Source organism: Nomascus leucogenys, chromosome 4, assembly GCF_006542625.1.
Source record: "Nomascus leucogenys isolate Asia chromosome 4, Asia_NLE_v1, whole genome shotgun sequence".
Classification (NCBI taxonomy): Eukaryota; Metazoa; Chordata; class Mammalia; order Primates; family Hylobatidae; genus Nomascus; species Nomascus leucogenys.
In genome coordinates, this window is record NC_044384.1 from 11,395,343 (window position 1) to 11,411,130 (window position 15,788).

Sequence of the window (15,788 nt, forward strand, 5' to 3'; positions counted from 1 at the left end):
AGCTGAGACTGCAGGTGAGCGCCACCATGCCCAGCTAATTTTTGTACTTTTAGTAGAGACAGGGTTTTGCTATGTTGTCCAGGATGGTCTCGATCTCCTGACCTCGTAATCCAACTGCCTCGGCCTCCCAAAGTGCTGGGATTGCAGGTGTGAGACACCGCACCTGGCAGAGTGTTCTATTTTCATTTACATATTTCATAGAAAAAGATACGTAGCAAATGAGTCAGGGTTGTATCAAAATAATTTCTGGATTTTACAGGTCGCTCTGTATATGTCTGGGAACAGGACTGTTCTAACGTCAGGTGCAGCAGCTGCACTTGTTTGACACCCCTTTGCTCACACAGCCCTGGGCACACTTGGCACAGCCTACAGGGCAGCAGGAGCTGCAGCTCTTGCAAGAAGAGCACTTGCACTTTGCATTTGCAGGAGCAAGTGTCAGTCCAGGAGCCACCAATATGTTGCTGAATTCAATGTGTTACTTTCTTATGTTTAGAATTTTTGCATGGAAACATAGCAAGATAGAGAAATATAATTCCTAAAGCTTTTAAAATCTGTGTTTGTACATATATAAATGTTTCATAAAATGCATATACATATGATTTACATCCCTAATTTATGATTTATCTGCTTTATGATGGTATGAAAGGGATAGGCATTCAGTGTGCTCCCCAACTTACCATGGGGTTACATCCTGATTAGCCCATCATAAGTGGAAAATATAATAACTGAAAAAATACTCTTTTGACTTATGATATTTTCAACTGAATAATGGGTTTATCCAGAGGTAACGCATCATAAGTTGAGGGGCATCTCTCTATATGCTTTGTGAGAGTATCTTAAATAACTCTACATGAGAAGCTGGTATAAAAGAAATTGTGGCTGTGACAGCTGTCACCCTTCCATTGATCTCCAGGGTTGGTCAAATTTAGGCATCATGTTTTTCCTGGATTCTAGTGATTATTCTGGAGTTCCTCAGTCAACAGTGTACCTTCCTTTTTTGTCCTGTTGCTACAAATGACATTCATTGATTTATAATCCCTCCATGTGAAAGTGTATTCTTATTTTATACTCCACAGATAATCTAATCTGATGTTAATTTTTACTAGGAATTGGGAAATTCTTTAGCCAAGTATGAAAAGAACATCCTGTAATCTTTATTTTATGCCTCCAATTCTTTCTCTCATACTTAAAAAAATTCACATACATGCATAAAGTATTTTTCATGTAAGTTACAAAGAAGTCTCACACTTTGGGGAAACTAAAGTTTTTTGATATGAAAAGGTATGCTTCTGTTTCCAACACTCCTGAAATTCCTCCATGTGTTCCTATATTCTTGTGGTTGGAATTCCTCAATTAGAAATCATTTGCTGGAAACTGAACTATCAAGATCACAGTTTGAAGGTCTAAGTTTAAGACAGAAAGCAGAGGAGAGAGGACAGGGTTGCACGTGTACACCCAGAAACCAGATAAGACAAAGCCATTCGTAGGCTAGAAGGGGAAGCTGAAGGTCAAAAAGCATGGGCCTCTGCCAGAGGAGCCATCATTTTCCCTCATGCCATGAGTGTGTGGAGTTGAGTGAGTAATGAATTGTTCATATTATTTGCTCCTAGATGAGGATCACTAACTCATAGTGATTTCTTATAGCCATCATTCATTCAGTGTGAAGCGATGTTTGTCTGTGTCCTGAAATTCTGCAAAGGCATTTATGGAGCCCAGCCTGTTGCAGGCAGTCATCCAGCCACAAGTCCAGGGTATGGATAAGCTTCAAGGACAAGGAATGGGTGCTCTGGACAAGTGAGGCACGTGCAGAACACGAAGAAATAGCCTTGCCCCTAGAGTAGGATTCAGTGGATTCAGTTCACATAACTTTTTATATTAATTTTAATTATTGGTAATTAAAATTTTCTACAATAAAATATATACATATATATTGGATTTGCACCTAAAAATTGTACCTAAAAATATAAATATATTATATATCACCAATAAAATCCACTTTCTGTAACAGTGCAAGGTTTTTCTGTTTAATAATTGTATTCTCAGAGCTGGATACATATAGACATACAAAGATTTAGATAAACAGGGAAAATCTCTAATAACCTTCCAAGAACTCAATCTATTTTACATTATTTTAATGAAATAGCAATTAATATTTCATGCAGTCTTTTCATAAAGTAAAACAAAATGTGGTATACGAATAAAATTTTCTGAAATTTATAAAAGCTCTGACAATTTGTTTCACATTTGCTCCTAATATGCGATGTAATAAGAATTTATTTTTCTAATTTATTTCTATGACAATTAAAATTGTATATATTTACAGAGTACAAAATTCTGTTTTGATATATGTATGTATTGTGTAATGGCCAAATAGTTAATTATGCCTTACCACACATTCTTATCTTTTGTGTGTGTGTGTGTGTGTGTGATGAGAACACCTAAAATCCACTCTGGGCTATTTTAAGGCCAATTATTTGTGGAATCTAACAAGGACAAACCCATATGAACAAAGACTAGAATAGTGGTTACCAGAGGCCAGAGTGGTGTTGGGAGACAGGGTGGGGATTGGGCAGATGATGGTCAAAAGATACAAAATTTCAGTTAGGAAGAATACCTTCAAGGAACTAATTTAAAACATGGTGACTATAGGCAATAAAAATGCATACTTGAAAATTACTAATAGTAGATTTTAAGCGTTCTCACCACAAAAATATAATTATTTCTACCACTGTTTTTTCTAACAAAAACATAATGGTTTTAGCCACTCATCTATTTTAACTTCATGTTTGCATAACAAATGCAAACTCTTTAAAACATTAATATTTGAGAGAGAATCACATAGAAATTCAAATTTTGTTTATTATAAAGCCCTCGTCTTGTATCATCATGGGAAACTTTTGATCCTAAAAGACTTACGGGAATGTTCTAAGTAAGTGGGAGATGCTTGTTTCTTTAGGAAAGAGAGTGAATAAAAAACAAACAATGCAGGCCGGGCGCGGTGGCTCATGCCTGTAATCCCAGCACTTTGGGAGGCCGAGGCGGGCCGATCACGAGGTCAGGAGATCGAGACCATCCTGGCTAACACAGTGAAACCCCGTCTCTACTAAAAATACAAAAAATTAGCCGGGCGAGGTGGCGGGCGCCTGTAGTCCCAGCTACTCGGGAGGCTGAGGCAGGAGAATGGCGTGAACCCAGGGCGCGGAGCCTGCAGTGAGCCGAGATCGCGCCACTGCACTCCAGCCTGGGCGACAGCGAGACTCCGTCTCAGAAAAAAAAAAAAAAAAAAAAAAAAAAAAAAACAATGCATGTGGGGAAGGCATTGAGCATTCCAAGATGGCAGATGCTGCCATTGGAAGAGTTACTTTCAGTGACTTGGCATCTGGACGTGCTTGACTTGAGGTAAAACATTTGACCATATTGCATTTAGGCATTTTCTTGGCTTTGTGTTCCAGATGAGCACAATCCAGCATATGAAAGAATATGCCATCACTGCTCTCAGTAAATCCAGAATTGGAGAGAAATAGAAGGCTCCAAGTGTCATATTTTAATTGTGCATGTGATACTGTAAAAAAGAAATTATAAAGTTGATGAATATTACTTCCATGTAGTTACCTCTTTTATAGCTAAATAAGTACACTTTTGACTCAATATTCCTATTACTATGTTTACACATGTATAAAATATTGGGATGTACAAAAATTCAAAACACTAGGTTAAGTATAATGATTTTTAAAACTATATGGAATTGAACATTTAGTGATATTTTCTATAAATTAAGGAATTCTTGAGGTGAATGAGGCATATAAAGGTAATTTTTTGGATATATTTGCCAGCATGTTAGTTTGTCAAATCTTGTATTTTCTCATGAGAATCTATGTTTCATAGTCATATAATTTTTGAAAAAATATTTTAGTTTCTCACATTATATCGCTAATCTCACATGTATTTTAAATATTTCCATCCAGTTCTACAATATTTATAAATTTTATGTAATTTGAATGGGTTTGCTAGTTATACGGGTATTCAATCAATTTAACACCTATTTTATTGTATACAATCCTTAGCACAAGACACACCGTTAGGTAGATCAGATGTCCTCACTCCTTACTGCTAGGTAGAATCACCCGTGGAGTTTTAACATTACTGATATTTTAGATCCAGGCCAGAGAACTTAGGCCAAAATATGTGCAGATGTGGGCCAGGCCCTACTGTTTTTTTTTTTGTTTTGTTTTGTTTGGAGATGGAGTCTCACTCTGTTGCCCAGGGTGCAGTGCAGTGGTGCGATCTTGGCTCATTGCAACCTCCACCTCCCAGGTTCAAGTGATTCTCCTGCCTCAGCCTCCCAAGTAGCTAGGATTACAGGCAGGTGCCACGACACCCATATAATTTTTGTATTTTTAGTAGAGATGGGGTTTCACCATGTTGGTCAGGCTGGTCTCAAACTCCAGACTTCAAGTGATCTGCCCACCTCAGCCTCCCAAAGTGCTGGGATTACAGGCGTGAGCCACCATGCCCCACTGGCAATGCTGTTTTAAAGTCCCCTGCTTAATCTAATGTGCAGCTGGTGTTAACGAGATACAGAACAGGTGAAGTTTGTTCATCTAAGCATTTTTTAAATAAAAACTTATAAGTAGCTTAAGTACCTAATAAAATATTTGTTGGTTAAATAAAATATACTGTAAAGGACTACTACGCAGCTGTTCATATACTTGAGGCATGCTTAAGGCTGTAAGATATTGCCCTTTGTATGTTTTCCTTGTGGCTACTGTAACAAATTAACACAACTTTGATGATTTGAAATCACGGGGATGTAGTTTCTTACAGTTGTGGAGGCCAGAATTCTGAAATCAAGTCGTGGGCCTCATTCTGGAGGCTGTAGGGACAAGTTCAGTAAAAAAAAATCGCGTTCCTGGTCTCTTCTAGCTTCTGGTGGCTGTTGGCATTTCTTGGCTTCCTTGGCTTCTGACCACATCACTCCAATCTCTGCCTCTGGCTGTACTTTGCTGTGTGTGTGTGTGTGTGTGTGTGTGTGTGTGTGTCTGTGATGATTCTCCCTCTGACTCAGTCTCATAAGGATACATTTCACAGCATTTTGAGCCAGCCTGCATAACCCAGGATAATTTTATCTCAAAATCCTTAATCACATCTGCAAAAACTTTATCTTATATGGTAACATTTACAGTTTTCAGGGGTTAGGACCTCTTATCTTTCAGTGGTACCATTCTGCCCAGTGCACTCCCTATATGCTTTTTAACAGATTTCAGCAAGACCTTTAAGTTTAAAATATATGTAATTGAAAGGGCATATATAAAATTATTAAAAGTTATTATTTCCAGGAGGTTAGGTTGTGTGAGATTTTTATTTTTAATCTACATTCTATCTGTTAAAAAAGATCCATAATGAGTTCATGTTACAAAGATATGCAACATATAGATGGACATATATCGAAGTTGTTTCTGTGAGTAATGAAAACTGGCACTACTGCATTGTTTATTTAGTGTCTACTGGATGCATATATTTATATGACATTTCAGATGGATGCCACACAAAAAATGTATTTGCTTTCTGTATGTTAACAGTATCCCTAGCAAGATAGGGAATAAATTCATAGAGTAATGTAAAATAATCAGAATCTGTTACCAAAAGAAAAAAAGCAGAATACTTAGATAATCTTGCAGGTGAGTTCTACTAAATCTCAAAGATCAAATATGCTATTTATATGTTCTTTAAATTGTTCTAGAGACCAGGCATAGATGAGAAGGATTTTTTTTTTCTACAAAACTAGAGTTTCAAAACTGAATACATTTGGTACAAAGAGCCCAGACACACAATAACAGAATACAATCACATGTATAAATCAATTTCATATATCAATGTGGCTGTAAAGTACTAGCAAATTAAATTCCACTGTTTTAAAATAATAATAAAAATCCCCAGAATTACAGTGTCAAAGCAAGTACAGAAGACATTCGGAAGAAAAAAGTGCAAAACATTTACTCTTTTGTGAGGCTTTCTTTGAAAGAATTCTTCACTCTTTCCTTGCTCATCCAATAGATTTGGTGCATACCTTGAGTACAGATTTTGTCCCAATATGATGAAGTTTTTGGCGTGATCAGTGCATTTTTTTTTTTTTTTACTTTTTAAAACTCAAGTATCACAAAAATAGGGAGAACAAGATTTTGAACCCCTATGTATACATCACCCAGCTTGACAGCTTTTATAATCATTGTGAATTCTGCCATTCTAGTTTCATCTAAAGCCCCTGCTTTTACTTTTGACCAAAATATTTTATGGCATATTCCTAACATATAATTTCATTCATACTTGAGTATGTAGCTCTAACATATCAGAACCTAAAAATAAAATCATTGTAACAGCCAACAGGTAAATGTGAATCATAATGTAATATGATGAGTAGTCTGTGTTTAATATTTTCTCATTCATCAGGATATATTTTTTTCATTGTTGGTTTAGTGATAGTGTATTTGAGGTAAGTGATAGTGTACTTGGGGCTTCTAAAATATGTGATCTTACATGTAGCCTCTGGGCCATGCTGTCTAGAAAGTAACTTTCTAGGAGGCAGAGATGAGGCCAGCCTGTGTTCCCTGCATAGACCAGCAGCTTGTGAGCAGTGAGGGGTGATGGAGCCACACAACCCCAGTGTGACTATGTGGCTCCCAGCCTAATTCCAGATGGAAGAAGCCCATGCAGGAATGCTGAGGCCACTTAGCAGGAGGAAGACGAAGAGTCAAGGCTTGGGGTCCAGCATGCAGCTTCTGTGATATGCACTGATCTTGATGGTGCCATTTTTCACTTGATCTTAGCCAAAACACTGAGAAGTGATGGTGGTGTCATTTTTCAAACAGTCCCATGATTATTTCACCAATACCATGTTTATCGATTGTCTTGTAGGTGTGACAGCGGGGACTGAGTCCCAACAGAACTGGTAGCTAGAAAAACTCAGAAGTCACTGGGCTTTTTCTTCACTTGCCAGTGAAATCAGTGATGAATGTTTAGTTCATCTTTGGTTTCTGTATCTCCCTATTTCCCTTTATGAAAAAACATAGCCCCATGCACTTCTGCAATCGAATCTTAAGAAGATACTTAACCGCCTACATCTCAAGGGCATAAAGAAGGAACATATTTAGAGACTAGCAGAGGATCTGGCAGGCAGGTGATGGAGATAAGAGCCTGCGTATTTGGTGTAGAAGACTTTCATTTATGCACCTCTAAGTGAGCAAGATTGTGGCAGGAAAAAAAAGGGGCAATGAATTAAGGAGATGAGTTAGACCATGTATTCACTTTTATATGTCTGAATATTCAGATACAGGTACTTGCTTTTGTGTAGCTATTTCATTGAAACCTAGCAGACCGCCTGATATGTATCAGCTACTCAGTAATGTCTGGCGAGTTGAATTAAACTGAACTGGTTAACTCAAGCCAAATGAGAAGTTAGAGTTGAAAACATTGAAGAAACACAAGATATGGGCTACATAAGATTTTCTTGACTTGCTCAGAAGGCTATATTGGAGAAATAAGCAGAAAAGATGTGATAAAATAGTAGCCTAGAGTTTAGTGAACATTATTGAGTATGGTATGGCTGTTTGGATTGGTTAGGTTGGTGCAATAGTTATTGCAGTTTTTCCTGCATTAAAAGTAATGGTAAAAACCACAATTACTGTTGCACCAAACTAATAATAGAATTTGTAATGGTGCCAGAATAGAAAATTTGCCCATGTCTCTTGAGAATCAACTTTAGTGCATGACTGACGAACTCTACAAAGGATATGTGAGAAGGGAACAGTGATGAGTTGTGTGTTTTTTCTTGTGTCTTAGGCTGACTGATAGCTATAGAGGAGAAAGCCACCAGAATTTTAAAGGAACAAAGCTTTCAACAAGAACAATCCTTGCATTATAATAACCGTGTTCTCCTGGGCCTTCTATTAGCTTTTTCTCTTCAATTATTCACTAAGTATATAAATAATTGTCAGAATATGAACATGTGTTTCTAAAGTATTTCTAAGCCAAATTCTACAGCCTCTCATTACCTCGGGAACTTGTTCACAGAACTTGAACACCAAATATGGATGTGGGAAACTTTTGTTCTGCTTGAGGCATTGTGTGTGTTTTATGAATGTGTCAATGACTCAGAAGTGCAGTATTTCAGTTCTTTCAGTAGAAAATTATTCAGCATGCTGTATAAGAAGCTTGAATGCTGTTTTTCAACAGAAATTTATAAGATTATTTTAATTATAAATGATAAATAGGATGAATTTATTGAAGTTTTGAAGGAAAATCACCCTATTTACATAGCTTTAGATTTTTTGTCTTAAATTTGAGAATAGACATTGTAGTCATTTTTGCATTAAATATGATGCTTGGATGACAGAGATGTCAGTATTCAACATTTTAATGCTGTTGAGAAAAACTTGGTTCACACTAAAAAGGGGGATAAGACAAATAATTCAAGCTATTGGCGAAAAGCAACTAAGATCTGAGAGAAATGAATGGCACAATTAGTCTTAATGAAAATTTCTAGGTGAGAGTAGCCATGAAGTACCTGAAGGACAAATGCCTGCAATTGAAGGCATTTAATTCTTGCCTCATCTTGACAATATGATGATAGATAATCTCTTTCCTGAGTTTTCTCATTTGTAAAATTAAGATAGCATGGGAAATAATGGAATGAAGCTCAAATGAATTAATGTATATACCTTAAACTTTCCCAGGCACACCATAGGATTATCAATCATAAAAATATTCTTTCTACGACATGTTTTCTTTCTGTAATATGTAGTCCTTTACAAACAATGAGACCTCTCTTCAATCTAATATTCTAAAGTACTAATGGAATTTATTTCTTTTATAAGTATATTTTAATGTTTCTTTTATGTTCATATATAAGATTTTTATTTTATTTTGAGACACAGTCTCACTCTGTCACCCAGGCTAGAATGCAGTGGTGTGACCTTGGCTCACTGCAACCTCCTCCTCCCAGGTTCAAATGATTCTCGTGCCTCAGCCTCCCGAGTAGCTGGGATTACAGGCATGCATCGCCAGATTTTTTGTCTTTTAGTAGACACAAGGTTTAATCATGTTGGTCAGGTTGATCTCAAACTCCTGACCTCAAGTGATCCACCTACCTTGGCCTCCCAAAGTGCTGAGATTATGGGCATGAGCCACTGTGCCCAGTCCATATAAAGGATTTTTAACATAATTCACCAAAGAACAACACAAGAGGGATTGCTGTCTTCTGACTGTGCTATATTGGTAGAAGGAGCAATGTACATAGGGTTAGAAATTAGGTTCTCTTTCTATGCTGAACTTCACTTTTTTGGTCTAGTTCATTGACATTCTAGGTGGTTTTACAGAGAACTCTTCATTAATCAGCTGATTTCGACTAAGGACTCCTGAGGGCTTAATGCTTTACTGAGTCCAGTTATGATGATGCAGTTACTGTAATGAGTTTCAGTATTTTATATCATAGAATGAAATTATCTCATCTTTTTGAAGGTCAATTTTATTCAATAATTTAGAGAAAAAGCTTAAACGGAATAATACATTTTTAATTCAAATAAGATAAGAGTTTGTAAAATAAAATACAAAATGTACACAATAAAACATGAGGTATAACATTAATCTCACATATAAAAGGCTTCCCTACTGTCCACATCCTCGCCTATACTTGTCATCTCTTGTCTTTTTAATTATGGCCATAATTACAGGTGTAAAATGACATTTCATTGTGGTTTTGATTTGCATCCACATGACGGTTAGTGATGTTTTCAGCACATTTTCCTATATGTGTTGCCCATTTGTATTTATTCTTTAAGAAATGACTTTTCAGCTTCTTTGCCCATTTTTTAAATCGGGTTATTTGTTGAGCTGTTTGAGTTCCTTACATGTTTTGGAAATTAACCCCCATATCAGATGCATGGTTTGTAAATATTTTCCCAAATTCTTTAGTTTGTCTCTTCACTTTACTGATCATTTCCTTTGCTGTGGAGAACATTTTTAGTTCAATGCAATCCCACTTGTCTATTTTTGTTTTCATTGTCTGCCACTTTGAGGTCATAGGCAAACAGTCTTTCCCAGACAAATATCAAGGAGCTTTCTCCCATTTTCTTTAGTAGTTGTACAATTTCAAGTCTTACATTTAAGTCTTTAATCCATTTTGAGTTCATTTTGCGTACAGTTTGAGATAAGGGCCTCATTTCATTCTTCTGCATGGGGACATGCAGTTTCCCCAAAAACTGCATTTGTTGAAGAGACTATTCTTTTCCATTGTGTGTTCTTGGTATCTCTGTCCAATATCAATTGACTACATTCATGGATTTATTTATGGGCTTCCTATTCTGTTCCCTTGGTCTTTATGTCTTTTTTTTATGCCAGTGCTATGCTGTTCTTTCATCAATGCTTAATAGTTTTCAGTGTACAAATCAGTACAGCTATTATAGAAAACTATATGGAGATTTCTTCAAAAATTATAAACAAAACTACCACATAATCTATTAATTTCACTTCTGGATATATACCTAAAAGGAATGAAATCAATATGTCTAAGAGATATCTGCACCCTCATTTTCATTGCAGCACTGTTCACAATAGCCAAGATAAAGATTCAAACTAACTTTCCATCAACTGATAAATGGATACATAATATGTTGTATGTAGACAAAATGGAATATTATTCAGCCTTAAGAAAAAAATTCTATCATTTGTGACAGTATAGGTATGTTAAGTGAAATAAGCTAGGCCCAGAAAGACAAATACTGTGTGATCTTACTTATGTGTAGAATCTAAAAACGTCAAACTCAGAGGCAGAGAGTAGAATGGTGGATACCAGGTACAGAAGTGGGCAAGGGGATTGGAAAGATGTTGGTCAAAGCATAAAAAATTTTAGTTAGATAGGAGGAATAAGTTAAGGACATCTGTTGTGTAATATGGTGACTGTAGTTAAGAACAATGTATTGTATTCAGGAAAATTGCTAAGAGAGTAGATTTTAAATGTTTTCACCACTCCAAAAAAGATAAATACATGAGGTAATATATATGTTAATTAATTCTATTTAGCTGTTCCTTCATGTGTAGATATAATCAAAATATGGTGTTCAGCATTAATATATACAATTTTATTCATCAGTTTTTGAAAGATGATTAATCTGACTCCTAAAATTATAATCGTATGCTACTGGCTTCCCACACCAAGAAAAACTCTGGAATATTCATTTAAAAATAGACTTACGAAATTATCTCCATGAAAGAGCAACAGCAAAGCAAGGGGAAGGATACGGGAGCCATAAGGAGGCCAATCAGCATTTGCGAGTATGAGGTGGTGGGCTCCGGGGTGGCTGTGGTTTGGGCAGAGGATAAGTGAAGACCATTATTTCTGCTCATGCCTCGTCACCAACTATGGCTCGGTTTGATCATTGACTGTCCCTCACTGCAGAAGTTGGGACCAATGAACACATCTCTGGAGAAATAGCCACAGGAATAAAACCAGGGAAGAGCAAAAGTTTCTTATATAAATCAGGCCGGTCGCGGTGGCTCACGCTTGTAATCCCAGCACTTTGGGAGGCCGAGGCGGGTGGATCACGAGGTCAGGAGATCGAGACCACGGTGAAACCCCGTCTATACTAAAAAAAAAATACAAAAAATTAGCCGGGCGTGGTGGCGGGCGCCTGTAGTCCCAGCTACTCGGATAGGCTGAGGCAGTAGAATGGCGTGAACCCGGGAGGCGGAGCTTGCAGTGAGCCGAAAAAGAAAGGTGCACACTGACTAAACCTCAAACAGGTTTATCTACAACTTTTCTCTAAAACTCAAGAACTGTCAATTATGATCTAGAAAGTGTCTTTTTACAGTGCTAAAGAGTTGTTTTGTGGAGGTTAATAGGAATAATAATAATAAAATTTTATCATTTTGCAATTATTATTCTGACACTGGGTTTATTCCTTCTGGAACTCTCTTCTTCCTTCATACATTTTAATACATCTTGCATGAAACAATCTAGCATATGGCCTTTTTCAGCATTCCTTTCTAGAGAAGACAATACCCCCAGGAAAATATGAGTTTATAGGTCAAAATAAGCAGCACTCTACCTGCAAAAGAGAAACAACATGTGACACAGATCACATATGGCATGTCAATGGTAAAAGGTAAAAGCACTTTAAAGAGTGGAGTTAGTAAAAATGGTTATTCATAATTTTAAAAAGGATATCTGACACAATATGTAGAAAACAATTCAAGGTAGATAAAGAACAAAATTTTCAAAAACAAAATTGTTAAACTTCTTGTTAAAATTATAGGTAAATATCTCTTCTGTATAGAAAAATTTCTTAGACACAAAAAAGCATCAGATAAATTTTTTTATTAGCAGATTATATAAAGCCAAGAAATTCCTTTTTATCAGAAGATAATTCAGTGAAAATGGAAATATGGCTACTGTACTGGGAGAAGGTAATAACATCCATATTACCTACAATGGATTAATATGGGTACTGTCTGAAACAGAAAATCCAATGTAGAATACCAGATAAAAGACATAAACACATTTCACAAAAGAGGAAGCTCACATGGTATGGCCAATAAGGACATGAATAAATATCTCTTCTCCTTAATAATTTGATAAATATATTTGAGACTACAGTGAAACATTGTCATTATATGCCAATTTTATTGGAAAAATGTCAAGAAATGTTAATATTTTAAGTCTTGGAGAGAATGTAAGAAAATTAATTGTTGATGATTAAATTTACAACCACTTTGACAAACATTTTGACATTAGATATTGAAATCGAGCATTCATATAGCCTAAAACCTAGTAATACTTTATTAATACATATATATGTATATGTATTATATATACACAAACATATACCTACATACACACATGTATACACACATATCCATAAAATAACTTTTGCATATACATACCAGGACACAGGCACAACAATGTTCATAGAAACAGTATTTCGGAGCACCAGAACGAACTACAGCTACTCATAGAAAAATGAGTTTTACTCATGTCTTAAAATATTGAAATCAGTTTGATATTCTTTATTAATAAATATCAAGGCAAGTAAAACAAAATATTGTTTTACTTGTTTTACATGTTCAAGCATAAAAACCTGAAGAAACTGCTAAATACAGCCTGAGAAAGATGAACATGTGGATTTACCTCTGGTGACTGTAGTTAAGAGCAGTATATTATATTCTGAAAAATTACTAAGACAGTAGATTTTAAATGTTTATCAATAAGTAGATTTCAAATGTTTGCCAGCAGTTCCAAACAAAGCTGAAGTGTAAAATAATAAAGCCTTTATTGTGGCATTATTTCCAAAAGCAAGCCCTTAAAAAAGTAAAATGTTCATCAACAGGGGAAAGGTTGAATACAATATGAGACATCTATAAAACTGAATACCATGCAGCCTCAAAAAGAAGAAAATGTCTGTGTACTGATAGGAAGTAATCTTTGGATTGTACTTTTGAGTAAGAAAAAAATCAAGCAACAACAAAGGACAGAACAGTGTTTATAATATTTGAAAAAATAAACACTGGAAGGAGAAACAAACAGAAAACAATTTTTTTTTTTTTTTTAAGATGGAGAGAGGGAGTATAGAGGAGGCAGATGCTCAGAATAAGGTTTTATATTGAGCTAATGCTTTATGGAATTAGAAAAAAAAAAAAAGTTTCCTGGTAAGTAAGTGGTACCCACAAGGCCTGGAAAAAATTTTGGATTTTTAGAGGAGGAATTCAAAAGAGAAAGAGACAATTGAGAGTTTGTTTTAGTCTTTCTTGCCTTGTCTTACATCAGGTCTAGAACTTTGAAACTCAAAGGGGAAGGCTCAGAAAGTATTAGTCCAAAGAACTAATATATCCTAGCAAGTGTTAGAATGGAGAATAAAGAAAGATGGCCATACCCTTTCCCAAAGAGGCAGTAGAATGGGATAGAGGTGGATGAGGGTGTTTACAAGACAGTTTATTCCTCCCTTCTTAAGTGGGCCAGTTCTTTATCCATACAATAAGCCACATGAGTTTTTCTTCTCATTGCTGCATTAATAGTTTCTATCTGCTCCTTCCTATCAGCCAGGAGAATGCCATGTGTTCACACCCCAGGCTATCCTCACTTCTGAAATGGACTTCCACTTTGTCAATAGTTTGAGGCATTTTTAGTCTCCACTTCTACCTAACTAAAGGTAGAATCCTTGACATGTAGAAGATCAGTATAGCACAAAATAAAATAGTTTAATGTAAGTGTCTGGATAGAGCTGGAAAATGAGGGAGATACTTTCACAGCAACCTTGAGAAATTAGTATAATTTCTCACATTTTGCAGATGAGAAAACTGAAGCTTTGGGAGGTTAGCTCACTAGGTCAAAGTCACACATCGGTAACTGATTGAAACAGAGATTTAACCTCACCACTGTTTGATGATATTAGAATTGGTGTTAAATTCTGTGCCTTGAATTGAAAAATAACAAGGTTGGTTATTTAGTTTGACAATGCAGTCTCTTACTCTGCTTTGGAATATGTGACCACTGCTCATCTGCAGAGGACATGTTTCTAGTTGGTAGGTGAAGTGTGATGATTTCTATATTTTGCTTCAGACCTAGCTGTCAGTTCCATGACAGAAAGTGGCTAATATTTCTTTTTCTTTTGAGATGGAGTCTCACTCTATTGCCCAGCCTGGAGTGCAGTGGTGTGATCTCCACCTCCTTGGTTCAAGCAATTCTCTGCCTCAGACAGAGAGAAGAGAAGAGCATAGATTAAACTTTATGAAATTTGAGTGAGTACTTTACTAAATTGACCTATTGCAAGCTGAGGGGCACTTAACGCTCTGGTTCTTGTGCTCCTCATCTACAGAGGGGATACAAATGAATGAATTTTACATTTTTTTGTGTGAATATTTTTGTTTTTCAAGATGCAGTCTCACTCTGTTGCCCAGGTTGGAGTGCAGTGGCACTATCTTGGCTCACTGCAACCTCCGCCTCCCAGGTTCAAGCGATTCTCCTGCCTTAGCCTTCCAAGTAACTGGAGCTATAGGCATTAACCACCATGCCTGGCTAATTTTTGTATTTTTAGTAGAGATGGGGTTTCACCATGTTGGCCAGTCTGCTCTTGAACTCCTGACCTCAAGCGATCCGCCCACCTCAGCCTCCCAAAGTGCTGGGATTACAGGCATGAGTCACCGTGCATGGCCAAATTTTACATTTCTGATGGTCAAGTGGATAGTGTACATTTGTGTACACACTGTAAAAGCAATGTATCAATGTATCATTCATTCACTCCTGTATTTAGCCACATAGATATTACATGTAAACATGAATCAGGCATGTATCTTGTCTTCAGAATGTTTATTTTCATGATGGGAAGACGACATGATGCCCAGAAATAATTACGAAGGAAGATGAAAAATCAAGAAATGAAAGAAAGTAGAGGTTAGAATAGCTGTCATGGACTTGACTGTGAAAAAAATAGCTCATGTATAATGTCCATCTTGTTAGCATTTGAAATTTATAGCAAAAAAAGCAAAGATACTCTTTTGACCCAATACATATGTTTCCATTATGAAAAACAATTTCCTCTCTTAAAACAGACAGATTTCAATAGTTATGATTGTCATCACTATCTGAGAAAGGGCCATGTAATCTTTTATGTTAGTGAAATAAAGCCTAAGAAATTTCTGTGCTTAGTACTACCAATAATATGTAATAATGAATAATATTTTAAATTGGTTGAAGCTAGTTTTTACTTCTACAGCATTATTTTTTAGAGGTAACAATTTACGTG

The 15,788-nt window shown here is 36.1% G+C and overlaps 1 pseudogene; it reads right to left on the reverse strand.

The window, feature by feature from the left end:
* Positions 1 to 298: 298 nt before the first annotated feature.
* The window catches only part of LOC115834635, a 75,505-nt pseudogene continuing 60,015 nt past the window's right edge, over positions 299 to 15,788 (reverse strand).